Source organism: Schistocerca americana, unplaced genomic scaffold (genome assembly GCF_021461395.2).
Source record: "Schistocerca americana isolate TAMUIC-IGC-003095 unplaced genomic scaffold, iqSchAmer2.1 HiC_scaffold_287, whole genome shotgun sequence".
In the NCBI taxonomy this organism is placed as follows: Eukaryota; Metazoa; Arthropoda; class Insecta; order Orthoptera; family Acrididae; genus Schistocerca; species Schistocerca americana.
This window is the reverse complement of record NW_025726002.1, coordinates 5,001-10,697: the sequence shown is the minus strand read 5'-3', so window position 1 is coordinate 10,697 and position 5,697 is coordinate 5,001. Positions and strand designations below refer to the sequence as shown.

The 5,697-nt window shown below is 58.4% G+C and overlaps 3 non-coding genes across 3 annotated transcripts in view; all 3 read left to right on the top strand.

Moving 5' to 3' along the window:
* Nucleotides 1–1,495: 1,495 nt before the first annotated feature.
* On the top strand, nucleotides 1,496–3,405 carry LOC124579041. Its single transcript, XR_006972794.1, has one exon. It is a non-coding gene; the product is annotated as a small subunit ribosomal RNA (ribosomal RNA).
* Nucleotides 3,406–3,756: 351 nt separating this feature from the next.
* Nucleotides 3,757–3,911, top strand: LOC124579040. The gene has a single exon (XR_006972793.1). It is a non-coding gene; the product is annotated as a 5.8S ribosomal RNA (ribosomal RNA).
* A 188-nt stretch (nucleotides 3,912–4,099) lies between these two features.
* LOC124579057 overlaps nucleotides 4,100–5,697 on the top strand; it is a 4,222-nt gene continuing 2,624 nt past the window's right edge. The window contains exon 1 of the ribosomal RNA XR_006972808.1: nucleotides 4,100–5,697. This exon is cut by the window's right edge and continues 2,624 nt beyond it. This is a non-coding gene — a ribosomal RNA (large subunit ribosomal RNA).

The window sequence follows — 5,697 nt, the reverse complement described above, 5'->3', positions numbered from 1 at the left end:
ATGTGCGAAGCACTTAGCCTACGCTGTGGTACGGCCTGTGTCAACTGTCCGCTGATGTTGTACGTCCAAATCACACACTGTACTGCACATTGGTCCTCATGTACTGAATGATACATCGTGGTACATGTGACCGTACAACGACTGCGCCAACAACGGCGAACCATGCGGTCCAAATGTTGTGCACTCAGCTACGTGTCGTCTCCCTATAAGAGCTGGATTGCAGTGTGGTATGCCCTGGATGGCGATCAGCATGAGCCGTCTGTTGATGTAGTGGCGCGTGTTGTCAGACGTAGTCGTCTCTTCTCACACACCGTGATAGCATGGTGCACTGCGTTCCACATCTGCGACATGCGACAGAGGCCGGTTGACAGTCGTTCGCGCAATGGACATCGCATACGTACGGGGGCCACCTTCCACGTGTTCGCGAAGCGTGCACATGTTGTTGCGTGTATGTGGGCAGACATAGTGTGTCGTGACACCTGACACAGGCATGCAACAATCGTTGAATTTGCAAATGGCGATGGACGCCTACGTTTGCTGGTGACGTTATGCAAATGAACAACTGGTAAACCGTTGTGGTGCGGTTGTTCTCGCTAGAGGTGAATCAGTGATGGCGACGATCGGTTGAGCTACCAACCGGTTGTTCCAGCGATACCCACCATGCCCACGAACGTGAATGGCATCTGGGTGTGAAGCGATACGCGGCGGTGGCTGGGTGGGACCGTCCCCGGCCGGTGAGGGGGGGCCTCCCGGCGTGCTGGCCGCGCGGTGCGTGGGCGCACGCGCTACAGCCGGCTGGTGGGGGCGGCCAGTGGCAGGCGCGCCGGCCGACGGAGGCGGCAGGCGGCGCAGCTGCGCGCCGGCGCACCCTGCACGCGGCGCCGTGCGGCCAAAGTAGGTCCTCGCGGGCCCGGTGCGAAGCGCGGTGGACATCTGCAGTGTGCTGGTCCGATTGAGGACTGTGTGCGCTGAGGATGCGCCGCCGCCCGGCGCTCGGCGCCGCGACGCCGTCTGCTGCTCGGTCGCCTCTGCGGTTCTCGCAGGTGGTTTGTATCGCAGCTGTGCGGACGTGTTGGCGCGTGCGCTGTGCTGGGAGAGTTCGCTTCGGCACCCAAGTGGGGCTTTTGTCCTTCTGTGGCGCTGGCGTTGGAGCTGCCGGTCACCGTAGGTGGCGCGTGTTGTCTCCCGCCGGCAATGCCACGACAGCACGCTCCCGGGCCTCTGTCGGCAGCGGCAAGCTCAGTTGGGAGCACGGGTGGTCGCACCTAAAGCGTCTACTCGCCAAACTCCGGGCGATTGCGCCTCTCTCGAACCCGACCAAGTACTTAGGACGGCGCTGCGCGCCGCCGGGACCTGAGAGGGTTTCGAGGTGTATTGTGCAGGGGAGCTCAGCCTCCTCCTGTTTGCAGAATAATTGAGCGGACGCTTGCGTGTTCGCGCGGGCCCCCGGGACACACTCCCGGGCGGCCGGCTGCTCAGCTCTAGTTGACGCAGCTCCCTGGTTGATCCTGCCAGTAGTCATATGCTTGTCTCAAAGATTAAGCCATGCATGTCTCAGTACAAGCCGCATTAAGGTGAAACCGCGAATGGCTCATTAAATCAGTTATGGTTCCTTAGATCGTACCCACGTTACTTGGATAACTGTGGTAATTCTAGAGCTAATACATGCAAACAGAGTCCCGACCAGAGATGGAAGGGACGCTTTTATTAGATCAAAACCAATCGGTCGGCTCGTCCGGTCCGTTTGCCTTGGTGACTCTGAATAACTTTGGGCTGATCGCACGGTCCTCGTACCGGCGACGCATCTTTCAAATGTCTGCCTTATCAACTGTCGATGGTAGGTTCTGCGCCTACCATGGTTGTAACGGGTAACGGGGAATCAGGGTTCGATTCCGGAGAGGGAGCCTGAGAAACGGCTACCACATCCAAGGAAGGCAGCAGGCGCGCAAATTACCCACTCCCGGCACGGGGAGGTAGTGACGAAAAATAACGATACGGGACTCATCCGAGGCCCCGTAATCGGAATGAGTACACTTTAAATCCTTTAACGAGTATCTATTGGAGGGCAAGTCTGGTGCCAGCAGCCGCGGTAATTCCAGCTCCAATAGCGTATATTAAAGTTGTTGCGGTTAAAAAGCTCGTAGTTGGATTTGTGTCCCACGCTGTTGGTTCACCGCCCGTCGGTGTTTAACTGGCATGTATCGTGGGACGTCCTGCCGGTGGGGCGAGCCGAAGGCGTGCGACGCGCCTCGTGCGTGCTCGTGCGTCCCGAGGCGGACCCCGTTGCAATCCTACCAGGGTGCTCTTGAGTGAGTGTCTCGGTGGGCCGGCACGTTTACTTTGAACAAATTAGAGTGCTTAAAGCAGGCAAGCCCGCCTGAATACTGTGTGCATGGAATAATGGAATAGGACCTCGGTTCTATTTTGTTGGTTTTCGGAACCCGAGGTAATGATTAATAGGGACAGGCGGGGGCATTCGTATTGCGACGTTAGAGGTGAAATTCTTGGATCGTCGCAAGACGAACAGAAGCGAAAGCATTTGCCAAGTATGTTTTCATTAATCAAGAACGAAAGTTAGAGGTTCGAAGGCGATCAGATACCGCCCTAGTTCTAACCATAAACGATGCCAGCCAGCGATCCGCCGCAGTTCCTCCGATGACTCGGCGGGCAGCCTCCGGGAAACCAAAGCTTTTGGGTTCCGGGGGAAGTATGGTTGCAAAGCTGAAACTTAAAGGAATTGACGGAAGGGCACCACCAGGAGTGGAGCCTGCGGCTTAATTTGACTCAACACGGGAAACCTCACCAGGCCCGGACACCGGAAGGATTGACAGATTGATAGCTCTTTCTTGATTCGGTGGGTGGTGGTGCATGGCCGTTCTTAGTTGGTGGAGCGATTTGTCTGGTTAATTCCGATAACGAACGAGACTCTAGCCTGCTAACTAGTCGCGTGACATCCTTCGTGCTGTCAGCGATTACTTTTCTTCTTAGAGGGACAGGCGGCTTCTAGCCGCACGAGATTGAGCAATAACAGGTCTGTGATGCCCTTAGATGTTCTGGGCCGCACGCGCGCTACACTGAAGGAATCAGCGTGTCTTCCTAGGCCGAAAGGTCGGGGTAACCCGCTGAACCTCCTTCGTGCTAGGGATTGGGGCTTGCAATTGTTCCCCATGAACGAGGAATTCCCAGTAAGCGCGAGTCATAAGCTCGCGTTGATTACGTCCCTGCCCTTTGTACACACCGCCCGTCGCTACTACCGATTGAATGATTTAGTGAGGTCTTCGGACTGGTACGCGGCATTGACTCTGTCGTTGCCGATGCTACCGGAAAGATGACCAAACTTGATCATTTAGAGGAAGTAAAAGTCGTAACAAGGTTTCCGTAGGTGAACCTGCGGAAGGATCATTACCGACTAGACTGCATGTCGTTCGATGTGCGTGTCGTGTCGCGCAACACGCTACCTGTACGGCTCGCAGTAGCCGTGCGCCGCGTGCGGAACCACGCGTGCTTCTCAAAACTAACGCCAATGTTGTGTGGTACGAGCGCTGAAGCGCTGGAGCGGCTGGCCTGCGGCACCTGGCGCCTGGCGCCGGTTTTGAATGACTTTCGCCCGACTGCCTGTCCGCTCCGGTGTGGAGCCGTACGACGCCCATCGGCCGTGAGGCCGTTGGACACAGAACGCTTGAACAGGGGCCGCCACACGCCTACGTCCCGCCTATGCAACTGTCTTGAAAGAGACAGTGGAAACTAAGAAAAGATCACCCAGGACGGTGGATCACTCGGCTCGTGGGTCGATGAAGAACGCAGCAAATTGCGCGTCGACATGTGAACTGCAGGACACATGAACATCGACGTTTCGAACGCACATTGCGGTCCATGGATTCCGTTCCCGGGCCACGTCTGGCTGAGGGTCGGCTACGTATACTGAAGCGCGCGGCGTTTGCCCCGCTTCGCAGACCTGGGAGCGTCGCGGCCGCCTGTGGGGCCGGCCGCGCCTCCTGAAACGTGCGATGCGCGCCCGTCGCCTGGCGGTTCGCATACCGGTACTTACTCGGTAGCGTGCACAGCCGGCTGGCGGTGTGGCGTGCGACACCTCGTACAACGACCTCAGAGCAGGCGAGACTACCCGCTGAATTTAAGCATATTACTAAGCGGAGGAAAAGAAACTAACAAGGATTCCCCCAGTAGCGGCGAGCGAACAGGGAAGAGTCCAGCACCGAACCCCGCAGGCTGCCGCCTGTCGTGGCATGTGGTGTTTGGGAGGGTCCACTACCCCGACGCCTCGCGCCGAGCCCAAGTCCAACTTGAATGAGGCCACGGCCCGTAGAGGGTGCCAGGCCCGTAGCGGCCGGTGCGAGCGTCGGCGGGACCTCTCCTTCGAGTCGGGTTGCTTGAGAGTGCAGCTCCAAGTGGGTGGTAAACTCCATCTGAGACTAAATATGACCACGAGACCGATAGCGAACAAGTACCGTGAGGGAAAGTTGAAAAGAACTTTGAAGAGAGAGTTCAAAAGTACGTGAAACCGTTCTGGGGTAAACGTGAGAAGTCCGAAAGGTCGAACGGGTGAGATTCACGCCCATCCGGCCACAGGCCTCCGCCCTCGGCAGATGGGGCCGGCCGCCCGCGCGGAGCAATCCGCGGCGGGGTCGTGTCCGGTTGCCTTTCCACTCGCCGCGGGGTGGGGCCGTTCCGGTGTGCGGTGGGCCGCACTTCTCCCCTAGTAGGACGTCGCGACCCGCTGGGTGCCGGCCTACGGCCCGGGTGCGCAGCCTGTCCTTCCGCGGGCCTCGGTTCGCGTCTGTTGGGCAGAGCCCCGGTGTCCTGGCTGGCTGCCCGGCGGTATATCTGGAGGAGTCGATTCGCCCCTTTGGGCGCTCGGGCTCCCGGCAAGCGCGCGCGGTTCTTCCCGGATGACGGACCTACCTGGCCCGGCCCCGGACCCGCGCCGCTGTTGGCTCGGGATGCTCTCGGGCGGAATAATCGCTCCCGTCAGCGGCGCTTCAGCTTTGGACAATTTCACGACCCGTCTTGAAACACGGACCAAGGAGTCTAACATGTGCGCGAGTCATTGGGCTGTACGAAACCTAAAGGCGTAATGAAAGTGAAGGTCTCGCCTTGCGCGGGCCGAGGGAGGATGGGGCTTCCCCGCCCTTCACGGGGCGGCGGCCTCCGCACTCCCGGGGCGTCTCGTCCTCATTGCGAGGTGAGGCGCACCTAGAGCGTACACGTTGGGACCCGAAAGATGGTGAACTATGCCTGGCCAGGACGAAGTCAGGGGAAACCCTGATGGAGGTCCGTAGCGATTCTGACGTGCAAATCGATCGTCGGAGCTGGGTATAGGGGCGAAAGACTAATCGAACCATCTAGTAGCTGGTTCCCTCCGAAGTTTCCCTCAGGATAGCTGGTGCTCGTACGAGTCTCATCCGGTAAAGCGAATGATTAGAGGCCTTGGGGCCGAAACGACCTCAACCTATTCTCAAACTTTAAATGGGTGAGATCTCCGGCTTGCTTGATATGCTGAAGCCGCGAGCAAACGACTCGGATCGGAGTGCCAAGTGGGCCACTTTTGGTAAGCAGAACTGGCGCTGTGGGATGAACCAAACGCCGAGTTAAGGCGCCCGAATCGACGCTCATGGGAAACCATGAAAGGCGTTGGTTGCTTAAGACAGCAGGACGGTGGCCATGGAAGTCGGAATCCGC